This window comes from Taudactylus pleione, unplaced genomic scaffold, assembly GCF_031769625.1.
Source record: "Taudactylus pleione unplaced genomic scaffold, aTauple2 ptg000259l, whole genome shotgun sequence".
Taxonomy (NCBI): Eukaryota; Metazoa; Chordata; class Amphibia; order Anura; family Myobatrachidae; genus Taudactylus; species Taudactylus pleione.
The window spans coordinates 4,211,779-4,224,792 of record NW_028284661.1 but is presented as its reverse complement, the minus strand read 5'-3'; the positions used below and the strand labels follow the sequence as shown (position 1 = coordinate 4,224,792).

The 13,014-nt window shown below is 45.7% G+C and overlaps 1 protein-coding gene and 1 pseudogene across 3 annotated transcripts in view; one reads left to right on the top strand and one right to left on the bottom strand.

The window, feature by feature from the left end:
• Positions 1–377: 377 nt before the first annotated feature.
• LOC148514766 (uncharacterized) lies at positions 378–4,198 on the bottom strand (annotated as a pseudogene).
• A 308-nt stretch (positions 4,199–4,506) lies between these two features.
• MCM9 (minichromosome maintenance 9 homologous recombination repair factor) overlaps positions 4,507–13,014 on the top strand; it is a 137,253-nt gene continuing 128,745 nt past the window's right edge. For 2 of the 3 annotated variants that reach the window (XM_088480980.1, XM_088480978.1), the window contains exon 1: positions 4,507–4,594. The gene's annotated coding sequence lies outside the window, so the exon portion shown is untranslated. The other variant, XM_088480979.1, reaches the window with a different exon arrangement.

The following is a 13,014-nucleotide window of genomic DNA, read 5'->3' as shown; positions in this document are numbered from 1 at the left end:
AGTATCCAGCTTTAATAATGCACATTATTAAATACACAAAATATACTATACAAGCTACATAGCAGTGGGTTGACCATTTCTTTCAACTACAACAGGTAAGACTTTATACAAATTATTAATATAATTATTACACTGGTCAGGTGTTAGTACATTTTCCCAAAACTTCAGTATCCCATCCAACAGTTCCTTTTTATTTTCCGGTTTCACATTAGACCTGATGAACCTCTTCAACTGGGCCCAGACTAATTCAATGGGATTCATGTCCCGTGACCTACAGTATTAGAAAATAAATAAATCATGCAGTAATTACTCTGATAAAAAGTTTGCTAGAATAATTACATATCGTACAGTAATGAGTGAATAAAGTAGGACAATACTCACTCTGGTGGTGTGCATTGCCAATTTATACCTCTCTCTTTAACGAATCTTGCAGAGGCAACGTGTTTAGGATCATTATCCTGGAATAATCTGTGTCCAGATGGATAGTATTTGCTCACAAATGGCACCAGTCATCTACTATTTTTTCTTGGAAGAAGGTCTTATCCATGATCCCTACATAGATAAGACATTTTAGTCATTAACAAGCACACACTTTACTAATGTATACTGTACAGGACAGTAAATATTGTGTTCTGCATTTTTTATAACAAATAGTTATTACCTTCAAAAACTAAGATAGGTCCTGCACCCAGACGAGATATAGCTCCCCATACATGGACCTTTATTGGATGCTTGGGACGTGGTTTAATTGAGATGTGTGCACGGTTCCGGAAGGACATTCTCGAGAACCTCTCCAGAGAAATAGTAGTTTCATCGGTGAAAATGACATCATTAAATTTCTCACTGCTCTCAATCCAGGCTCGTGCTGGTTCAACTCTTTTGCCTTTATTAACATCCCTTACCATGGGATGTATCCTGTGTACATAAATTTTTTTTTTACTTTACAGTACCGTAATTCAGTGCATTATTAAGTACTGTTTACTGAATAAAACAGTGCATTGTACAGTGCATTTGTGGGTTACTGTACAGTATTTTACCTTGTAGGGCCATAACTCCATCCCAGCTCCTTACGCATCCGTTTGATGCTGGAACAGGAGATGTTCAGGTCACATTCTGAATAGAGAATATTTTTTATTTGTTCAGCACTACGCTCATCATCCTCACGAGTTAACTCATCCACAATATTTTTGACTCTCCTACAGTATAATACAGATAGAAATTATTGTAGAGCTAGACTGTTGAAATTTTAACAAAGTACTATAGCAATCTAATAGTAATGTACAGTAATTTATACAGTGTTCACAATAATATTTATAAAAAAACGTTGCTGTAAATCACCTACCATGTGCATTTGGAAGGAGTTCTATATCTAGGTCGCGTCCTCTTGAATGCATGATAGCGCACAGCTTGTAAAGAGACGACAACACCACTCTCTTTCAGCCAGGCCTGGATCTGTCGTGTTGTCTTATATTCTTTTTTCATGTCTGCAATTATCTTGCTCATGGATTTGCTGATTTTTGGCATGTTTGACAACAGGAACTGTGGAGAGAACAAGAGAAATACTGTTATTGAGTACTGTATATTTACTGGCCAGTATCTCAAAACAATATTGATTAAACAATTGCATACTATATTTTACAACACACTGGGTTATATTCAATAGTTCTAACACTCGTGATACACTATAATTAATGGACGTCCTCAGTGCAATTCAAATGTTCTGGGCAGGCATAAATTTAGGGCTGGCTCCTGGGGTCGGAGCACCCTGTGCCGGCTGTTAATAGCTCCCTATAGTCGCGTGCGTTGAAGCAGCACGTGACTGAAAATGGGGCATGGCCTAATTACCATAGGCCATGCCCCCTATATGACATTATTTGGAGGCGTGCCCGCATGGCACGCCTCCAAATAACATCAGGCTGAGGGTAAGCCTAGCACTCAGTCACTAGCTGAGCTTCCCCCAGCCCTCTCCCAGCACGCAATGCATCCATTCAGCTACTCTGGGGTCCGGCACCGCTGCACAGCTGCGGTAGTGGGGGTCTCCAACCCCCCGATTTGACCACCTGCGGGCCACTTCGGCCCACGGGTGGAACAGCGGGACAGTACTGTCCTGCTGTTCCACCAGTGGGCTGAGTGGCCCGCGGGTGGTCAAATCGGGAGGTTGGGGAGGGGTGCGACCTCTATGGGGTGGCGCCCCTTTTCAACCTCACTGGTCGAACACCCAAAGAGCCAGCCCTGCATAAATTCATGTACTTCCCGCACCCAATTATACCACTTTTAGATGCTAAACCCGTCTTAGGGTGCCCAAACCACGTACAGTAGTTTTCTGCCAGCCACCTCTTGAGGCTGTCATCAGAAAATTTCCCCCACATCAACTCCCAACATGACCCATTCCAGGAGGGCCAAAATCCTGCGTTCCTGGACATAACTCTTAATTTCTGAATGCCATCACCTGTGTTGAACTAGAGTACTGTATTTAATTGATAAGAATGGTGTTTCACCACAAGTGACAGCAATTATAAATTACAAGAGAAGTCCAGGGAACAGAGCATTTTGTCCCTCCTGGAATGTTTCATGTAGGGAGACATGACTAAGTACATTACATGGTGTTACTCTATACATGCGACTGAGTACATGGTCGTGCAACTAGAAACATGGTTGTTGTAAGAGATAGGAATAAGACTACCAATAACAAGTTTACATGTGTTGTGCGACTAAACACATGAGTGTGCACCTGGGCATAAGCGATGAGACAAAATGGCCACTGAGCAGTCAGACCCGCCATGAAGCAGCTGAGCCCCATGGAGATAGAAGCGGGTGGAAGGGTACGCTGGGTTAACCTGGGTAGAAGGGTATGCTGTGACTTGTAGTTTCACAAAAGCTGGAGATCCACAGGATGGCCAGGCTTGCTCCTAATATACAACAGACCAGCATCCACCACAGATGCAGTATTGCAGGCAACTGCAAGCAACAGTGATTGGTTGCTAGGAAGGAGCTCTTGGTGAGCAGGACATTTACAAAAAAAAAATGCTAATGACAAAAGATGTGTGAAACGGCCCCAAGAGCCACATAGCCCTAGGCGAGAGCCTAGTTTACTTAATGTGCCCTAGCTGAAGGTCCCGAGGCAAGGTAGGCGTCTCCCTAGTCTATAAAGTACAGTGGACGTGATTCAGAGGTGGACGCTAATGTATATGCAGCCGCGTTTTCCCACGCTCTGAGCTGTGTAAATATGCTAATGTTAGCAAATATCACCTGAACATAAAGACGCCCACTGCTGCCTTCGTACTTGCATGCACGCATAAATATCGGTAACATCGAAGGACATTGGTGGCCATTTTAACCTTGCAGAAGATCTGACCTGCCGCAGCCTAGGGAGCTCTTCTGCCATGCAGGGCTGCATATGCACTTGCAGTGGCTAATTTATGCACGCCCACGTAACAGCGTTCAAACACCCAGGCACACCTGCGTTTCCTTAACCACCCCCCCGTCAACACCCCCAAATGGTCACTTCCTGTCAATCAATCTGCAATGGGCCTCTGTGGTCTGCGGACTCGCATAGCGATCGCTGCGAGATCACACAGCTGCCTACGCGCACTACAAAGCATACGCATGCACAATGCTAAACAATCGCTCAGTCTGCGTGTGAATTGCAATAGCGTCCGCCTCTGAATCAGGCTCTGTATCAGGAACACAGGAGTATGGTGACAGAAGTCCCAGACAGGAATGTTAAAATATACCAGTGATGATGGTATGATTTCCTTTTTCTGCATATAAAATAGTGGCAGTACTGTACAAGCTCGGAACCTCATTAATTGAAACCTCTGTGTCTCATGTGTCGGGATATGTATGCAAATACATAGATTGCATCAACCATTGGTACTATATACAGTGCATGTATACTGCATATGCACCACATACCATGTGTAATCACATGCTGCGTATGCATTATTATTATTTAAATAGGTGACCATCCTTATTCTTCTGGTAATTTTAACACATAAGATCATCTGAGAAATAAATTGTATATATTTAGGTTCAATATGCAGCTCATAGTAAAAATTATTACATTGTTAAACATAATTTGTCCTATTACACAATAAAATCTACAAAGTTACCAGCTTTAAAATAATTCAATATTTACCAAAGCGCCCTTCGTTCCACTGCCGAGGGAGAGAAACCAATGGTCTATCGTTCACACGTGTCTCTATAAACACGGAAGCCCAGGCTGCCGTGGAGACGAATTCCTAATTGTATCATGTGCCGCCATGCTTGATGCTGGCAGCAGTTATAGGTATTTATTGAGACATATGCTGTAGACATATCAGTTTTGCAAAGAAGTCTATGGTGCGTCATCCGCATCATATGTTAAAAATAATATCCTTTCGATTTTTCTTACCCGTATTCGTCCTGTCGATTACCTCAAATGTAGTCTTTGCCAGTTTCAATAATGGCGCTTTCCAAGCACAAGTAAATGAGGTTTGGACCGCAGATAAGATGGGCATGCGCAGTAGAGTATCGCGCCAGCCGCATATACTGTATGTGAGTGAACAGCTTCCCAACTAGTTCCCAGCATGATAAGTGACAGTGCAGCGGGCGGGTAAGTGTGGTGGATCCTATCACCTGTCTGCGTTACTCGCAAAAACCGTGCAGTCAACTCCATTATACACCATTATTTTCTCAAACTGCGTCCATGTGATGCGAATAGGTATGCAATGGCTGTGCTAGATGTATATTTTTGCAAAAATTCACTTAAACTAATGTTTTCATGTTCACTGCGAGGGGGCTACCAGTTTTATACAATAGCATTTCTCATCCAGGAAGCATGCTTAAGGGCAAGTCTGTGCATGGATGCGGGCAACTAACATGCAGTTGTACTCCATACAGTGGAAGCATACAGAGGCACTACGTACTAGTAAAAGGATCTTTGATAGCGACTTGTGTTTTTAGCTATACGAGATTTAGGTGCTGCACCACAGATAGCTAGTTTTGTACTTTCACATTTTAGCAGTTTGTTTTTGCACCGCAGTAACATACCAACAGACTTTGTGTATGGGGGACTTAGGGGTCCATGTACTAATAATTACGGAACTGCCATAATTATCTATCCATATCGCAATGTTTAATAAAAGGGAATTGCAATACGAGTAAAATTATTATGCACTCCCGTGTTAAACTGGCCTCCCCAAAATCTAATTTATTTCAAGTTTCTTGATGATTCAGTGGAGCACAGCCCTCTGATACAACAGTGATCTTGCATTAAAGGCTGTCTGGTAATGAGAGTGCTTGTTTTCTATTTTAGAAAAAAATTAAAAAAATTCCCCCTAGCATTCTGCAAAAGACCAGCAATGAGATTTGAATACTACATGATAATAGAAATCCAGATATCTTTGTTGCATATATTTGCAAAGCTGTGTTTAAGCATCGGGCTGCGTCAAGGCGACTCTCTGTACCAGTGACCCTAACGCTACAAGATTATAGCACCCAGTTTGGGTCATATGATTGCATACTGGGCAGCACAGACGGTGTAATGGTTAGCGTTACTGCCTCACAGCAATGAGGTCATGGGTTAAATTCCCACCATGACCCTAACTGTGTGGAGTTTGTACATTCTCCCTGTGCTTGCGTGGGTTTCCACCGGGTACTCCGGTTTCCTCCCACACTCCAAAAATATACTGGCAGGTTAATTGGCTCCCCTCAAAATTGACCATAAGTGTATGTGTGTGAGTGAGCATGTGGTAGAGAATATAGATTGTAAGCTCCACTGGGGCAGGGACAGATGTGAATGGCCAAATATTCTCTCTGTAAAGCGCTGCGGAATATGTGTGCGCTATATAAATAACTGGTAGTAAATAAATAAAATACTGTTCTAGTAGTCTAGAGTAAACCCCTCCTCTTTTCAAGGGTATCGGTATGATTTACCGCCGGACCCATGCCCGGTGGTTGGAATCCTGATCGTCCTAAGGTAAGTATTGACTAACATATTTCTACCCCCTAACCTCCGCCCCCCCTTCTCTGCCGCCTAAACCTAAGTCCCCCGGGGGGGGGGGAAGTGCCCAACCCTAAGTCCCCCTGGGGGTGCCTAACGCTAACTCCTCCTTCCCCTAGCCTAAACCTAACCTCCCGGGGGGTTGCCTAACCCTAAGTCCCCCCTGGAACCCCCTCCTGCGACTATCCTCGCCCAGGAGTCCCTTCGATCGGGATGCCGGGCATCGGGCTCCCGGCGTATGTCTAATGACAGGCGTCTGTGATTAGTCTGTGACGCCTGTCATTAACGACCAGCGATGCTTGTTCCTGCATGAACAATAATGATATCTATGATCGTCCGGTTCAAATCCCGACAGCGGCTGCTCGACATGGGTGAAAATCCCGATCGTCCCCAGGTAAATATTTACTAACCTAACCTTCCCCCCAACCCTCCTTAGGGGTGCCTAACCCTAACCTTCCCCCCCAGTGCCTAAACCTAACCCCCCCCTTCCCCGCCACCTAAACCTAAGTCCACCCCGGGGGTGCCTAACCCTCCCTCCCCCTAGCCTGACCCTAACCTCCCGGGGGAGTGCCTAACCCTAAATCCCCCCCGGGAGCCCTAACCCTCGTCAGTAAAATGACAGGCGTCTAGATTTAAACCCTTGCCGGGATAAAGCAGTCGGGATTACGTACGCCGGCTTCCCGACTGCATACCGATTGTCCGTATATGCAGGCCAACTTGCATGATATTGTCAACTTTGCTTGTTCAGTGGCAGGATGACTTCACTGAAGGATATCTTTGAAAGATAGGTACAGATCATACTGTGTATGCAGCTATAGTTTCTGCATGTTTCTTGTATGAAATTCCTATATATCTGGACAATGTCACATGTGAAAATTGCAGCTATGTTTATGAATTGTTTTTTTTAGTATGTTTGTTTTTAATAAAATTTAATTGGTATAATTAATCTGCATTCCTATGTATTAATACAGAGCAAACTGATATTTATTGAGTATTTACTGTTCTTATTTATTTATTTTTCTCGTATATTTAAGTTACTGACCCATTCACCATTGCCGCAATGCAGGATAATTCATGGATATTTCCTGCGTACAGTACAGGTCCGATGTACTACGATGTAGCATTTATACAAAGTTTTCAGAGCTTGACTGCTGGAACTACAGTATTATCTTGCTGAACTGCGCTCCTTCCTATTGGAAGGAGATCCTTATTACAAAGAGGGATCCATTTGGATCCCCCTGGCCCTCACGTGTAAATTAAGGTTGCACACAGTAACACTGCTGGGATGGAAATGCAGACTTTTGCCACTTCTGTTAGCGACAAAATTGGTTTTATGCTGGGTACACGCTGGCAGATATATTGGCTGATCAATTGATCGGCCAATATATCTTGTGTGCATCGGCCAGTGTTTACCAGTGAATATGTCTGTGTACGACGTGGTTCACAGACATATCGTGTTGGCTGTGCTGCACAGCGATGACCAGTATCTTCCTGCAGAGGCCGCAGGGAGGGGTGCGCGGACACGCCAGCGGGGCTTGCGGCCAGATTGCAGATGATGGTCGTTCATACACACAGAACAACATCATCTGTAGATATATCTGCAGATCACTCTATCTGCAGATATATCTGTTAGGTGTGTACCCAGCTTTTTTGAGCAATAATACATAATAGATTTTGGAACTTGATGAATTGTATAATTTCTACTTCCCTTTACTACAGTATAGGTACACACCATGCACAGGAGGCACCTTGCTGACAGTGGGACTGCGGTAGCAGTCCCACACAACAAGGTTTTTTGTTTTTTTTTAGTAAACGGCACGTGCTGATGGATAGTAGACTTGAAGCAGCTAAGCGTCCGGATAGACTCCTATGTCACTGCTCCATCTTCCCCCGCCGGCGCCGCAACACCAGTAAGGGAACTGGTGATTTCGGCAGGCATAGTGAGCCCAGGACTGCAGCCGGGAACATTGGGGACGCAGGTAAGGTAGTTCCCCATTGGCTGCTGATGCCAGGGAACAACATAGCAGTCCGTGCCTCCTTCGATGGAGACTGGCCGGGGGATGCTGTAGTGAGGAGCCAGGTAAACTGACTCCCACACTAGACCACCGGGACATGAGGGATCCTGACAGCCAGGGGCTTGATGGCGGTGGCCATGTCAGTGTGCCAGGTGGATCCATACAGCAAAGGGGAGGTACGCTCTCCCTTGGTGGCCCCTCCCCCGACCCAGAAGCTGGTCCAGATACAAGGTTTCCCGCGTCTTGGTTGCTCCTCCCAGCCTCCCTCTCTTTGAGTGAGCCTGAGATCACTCTCAGGTGCTCTTGGTGGCTGTGTTCTCAGGAGGTTGGGTCAGTCTCCCTGTATGCCTCTCCCACAGTGATCAGGTCATACAGAGCTCTATATCCTACTTGGCCTGAGGCTGTTCATAGTTGACTAAAGCGCTTATTGCATATATATATATATATATATATATATATATATATATATATATAATATTATTGTGCATTGCATGTGACTTTTGAAATCTGTGTTATACTGCCTTTTTTATTTCTGAATAACTGTCAGTTATAACTATCACTGCTGTTTCTCCTCATAAGCCCTCTACAGGTGTGTGGGATAGATTTGGCTGTGATGCATTAAGACTTTGCATAGCATTAGAGAGATTATGTCCAAAGAAACTGAAAGACAGGTGGCTGAAGCCCCTGTGCTGGTGTCATGTATGGCCTGCAAAGCGGGGTTATCCCCACAGGATTGCATACAAGATGGATTATGTGGTCACTGTTTTAGAGAGTCACCACATCACATCAGTCAAACCTACCAGCTTCTGGGCAGGAACCCACTTGGGCTTCTTTTTCCCAGATCATGGCACAGGTTGCAGACAGATTGGCGGCTCCAATGTTGGAATATCCTCAACAGCTGCAACCTGCTATGTTTATGCCCCCTATGCATCCGTCCTGGATGGATATGTATGCTCACTCAAGTCAGAATATGGCTTTGTCCTCAGCAGCTTTCCAGCAACCACTGCAGGCAGCTAGACCGGTACAGACAAAAACCAGAAGGTGGTCGGCCTCACACATTGTCCAGCCTACAGATTCTGGTACATCTTCTGAGGAGTATGGGGATAATACAGGGCTCCTCGCAGGAATCTGTCTCAGGAGAGGAGGTCCATTTTCCAACAGCAGATGTCCCCTCCCTGATTAGGGCGATCACAGCTGTGCTAAACATAGATAATGAGGAGCCAGTACAAAGAAAGGCTCCAGTATTTAAACGCCAGAAAGTTGTGAAAGCTGAATTACCCAAATCTGAGCACCTCTCAGAACTTATGGGGGAAGCATGGAGTTCTCCGGATAGGAAATTCCATATTACAAAGAAGATTGAGGCCTTATACCCTTTTCCATCAGATGAGTGCGCCAAATGGGAAGTTCCGCCATCAGTAGATGCGCATGTAGTACATCTGGTCAGGAGTGCCACATTGTCCATACCATCCGCATCTTCTCTTAAAGGTTCCACGGATAGGAGACTTGAAGCCTGTCTCGAGGCAGTCTTTTCTCTTTCAGGAGCTGTTACTCGCCCTTCTATGGCTATGCCCTGGGTTTCTAAAGCCATTGAAGAATGGATGAATACACAGGAAGAGGCTCTTCCAGAAGCTTCCAAGGAACAGCTGACAATTCTCTCCTATGTTAAGGCAGCAGCGTCCTATTTGGGAGAGGCAGCATTGGATCCTGGTATATTATCCTCTAAAGCATCAGCTGTCTCAGTTGTGGCTCCAGAGCCCTTTGGTTAAGGGACTGGAAAGCAGATGCAGGGTCTAAGAAAGCCCTGGAATCCCTTCAGTTACGGGAGGCATTTTGTTTGCCACAGAACTGGACAAGATTGTTGCTACGGTGGCAGCCTCTAAAACGGCTGGTCTACCTTCAGCATCTACGGCTAGACCTAAGCAGTCGGCCTTTCGGGCGTAAGGGCAAGCAAGGGGGTCAATCTTCCTCTAGAACCAGTTCTGCCAGGAAACTGCAGTTTAGGAAGCCCTGGCCAAACAGACATCCGGCTTCCAGGTCCGAGGATAAACCTGCAGCCCGATGGGATGGGCCTCCCCCTGGGGGATCCCAAGGTAGGAGGCCGACTTCTTCAGTTTTCAGACACCCTGCATCTCACAACAACATGCCTGGGTTCGGGAGGTGGTCTCCCAGGGGTACGCCCTTTCTGGAGAAGTCTCCCGCAAAGGTTGTTTTGCACAACTCCGGCAGCGGAGTCTGTGAAATCCTTGGCCCTCCAGCAGGCCATTCACTCCCTGCTGGTGTCAGGGGTAATAGTCCCTGTTCCAGTGAATCAACTTGGAAAGGGTTATTATTCCAACCTATTTTTGATTAAAAAACCCAATGGGTCTCACTGGCCTATTCTGAACCCGAAGGGACTCAACATATTTATCCGGGTGCCCAGGTTTCGTATGGAAACCCTTCCGTCAGCTGTGTTGGCAATGGAACTGGTGGATTTTGTGGTGTCTTTGGATATTCAGGATGCATATCTACATGTACCAATTACACCGTCCCACCAACTGTTTCTGCGGTTCTCGTTACTGCAGAGTCCTTTCCAATTTCAAGCGCTGCCTTATGGTTTATCAACAGCCCCTCTGGTGTTTACCAAAATCATGGCGGTAATGATGGCCTTCCTCGGGCGCCAGGTAGTCAGGATACTGCCATACTTGGATGTTCTCCTGTTATTGGCTCAATCTCCACAAGAGTTGCAGCATCATCTCAGACTGACTATTGCAGTGTTGGCTAACCTTGACACTCCAGCTGTTGTGGAACTATATATCCCAGCATGCCCTGCCACAATTTTAGCATGCCCTAATAGCAAAACTGTAGCAGTGCATGCTGGGTTATGTAGTTCCATAACAGCTGGAGTGTCAAGATAAGCCAACACTGGACTATTGCCTCTCTACACAGGCATGGCTGGATCATAAATTGGAAGTCATCGTCGCATCTGCCAGTACAACAGATGGTGCATTTAGGGGCACACTTGGATTCTCTGGCACAGAGCATTTATCTGCCAGAAGACAAGATTGCGGCCCTCAGTTGCGGATACACAGGCTTCTTCACAGCCGGTCAGTATCTGTTCATTCAGCACTGCAGGTTCTGGGATCCATGGTGTCCACCTTCGACATGGTGGTATATGCCAAGTTCACTCCAGACCATCACAGCAGTTAATCCTATCACAGTGGAACGGAGATTACCACTCAATAAAGTCACAGACAATCAGTCTCTCGCCAGAAGTACGACTGTCCATGTCATGGTGGTTACAGATGTTCCGTCTCAACAAGGGTCACCCATTCTATATTCCAGATTGGTTCTCCTCACCACCGTTGCCAGCCGCCATGGATGGATTGCATTGACAGGTAGACACACATTTCAGGAGAAATGGCAGACCGGGGAAAGTCTCCTGTCCATAAACGTCCTAGAATGAAGGACAGTATTCAGAGAGCTTGTTCAAGAACAAGAAATACTAAGGGGCAGGCCTGTCCAGGTACAAGCCGACAACTTCACCGCAGTAGCCTACCTCAACCATGAGGGAGGCATGCGGAGCCAGGCTACCATGACTGAAGTATCAAACATTCTGGTATGGGCAGAATGTCATCTTTCAGCGCAGTTTTCATTCCAGGAGTCCTCAATTGGGAAGCGGACTTCCTAAGTCGGCAGGATATACACGCCGGAGAGTGGGCTCTTCATCCACAGGTATTTCAGAGCCTAGTGGACAGTTGGAGTCTTCCAGTGGTAGACCTCATGGCCTCAGGTCACAACCACAGGATTCTCAGGTACAGGTCCAGAACCAGGGATCCTGCAGCCGAGTTTGTGGACTCTCTAGCAGTAGAGTAGAACTTCAGTCTGGCGTATCCATTTCCCACATTTTCCCTTCCAAGGGTTATCAGGAAGTTCAAGCAGAAAGGCGGGACATTAATACTGATAGCCCCTGCTTGACCCAGACGCAATTGGGTCACCGACCTCCAGAGTCTCTCCATAGACACCGTAGTCTCTTCCTCTAAGGCCAGACCTGTTAATATAGGGTCCCTGCCTGTATCCGGACCTTCCTCGTCTGTCTTTGGTGGCGTGGCTCTTGAGACTTCCATCTTAAAAGCAAAAGGTTTTTCCAGTTCTGTAATTCAGACGATGCTGACCTTCTTCTGCCTGCATTTATTACAGAATTTGGCACTTGTATTTTCAGTGGTGTGAACATAGAAAATATGATCCTAAGGTGTTTAGGGTCTCTCAAGTGTTTCTTTTCTTCAGGCTGGATTAGATCAGGGTCTCTCATCTGGCCACCTTGAGGGTTCAGGCATCTGCACTTTCAGTTTGGTTTCAGCGAAGGATCACCCCATTGCCTGATGTTAGGACTTTCTTTCAGGGTGTTCTGAGGATTCAGTCTCCTTTTTGTCCGTGGGATTTCACGTTGGTTCTTAGGGCTCTACAGGCTCCCCTATTCGAACCCCTGAAATCAGTAGATCTTAAGTGGTTGACATTAAAGACTGTCTTTCTTCTTGCTATCACCTCTTCCCGTACCGTGGGGTCTCTGATTTGGCAGCCCTTTCTTTTTACTCTCCTTTTTTGATATTTCATCAGGCTAGAGCTGTTCTTCGTACTAGGGTGGGGTACCTTCCTAAAGTTGTATCCCGTTTTCATGTAAATTAAGAAATTGTGGTTCCGGCTTTTCAGGTCTCTCGACAGGTGAAGCATTTAAGGATACTGCCTTTGAACCTCTATATACCCCTGCCTATACCTTCTAATATCCTTCCTATAAACCTCTAAGGCTGATGCTAATTTGCGTACGCAGTCATCCAGTAAATAAAGACTCCAGACCTAGAACATGTGGTTCCAAAGCACTAAGTATTATTGAAGTAAAAGTACAGCAGTTACACGCTATGATCCTCATGTAATCTTAGTGCAAAGAGATTATACAGACCCAAGTATAATTATACATACGCAGCGCTCTCTGGTCCAGATGTTATCAGCAAGAAACCCCTCGTCAATCAGCATTCAGCACAA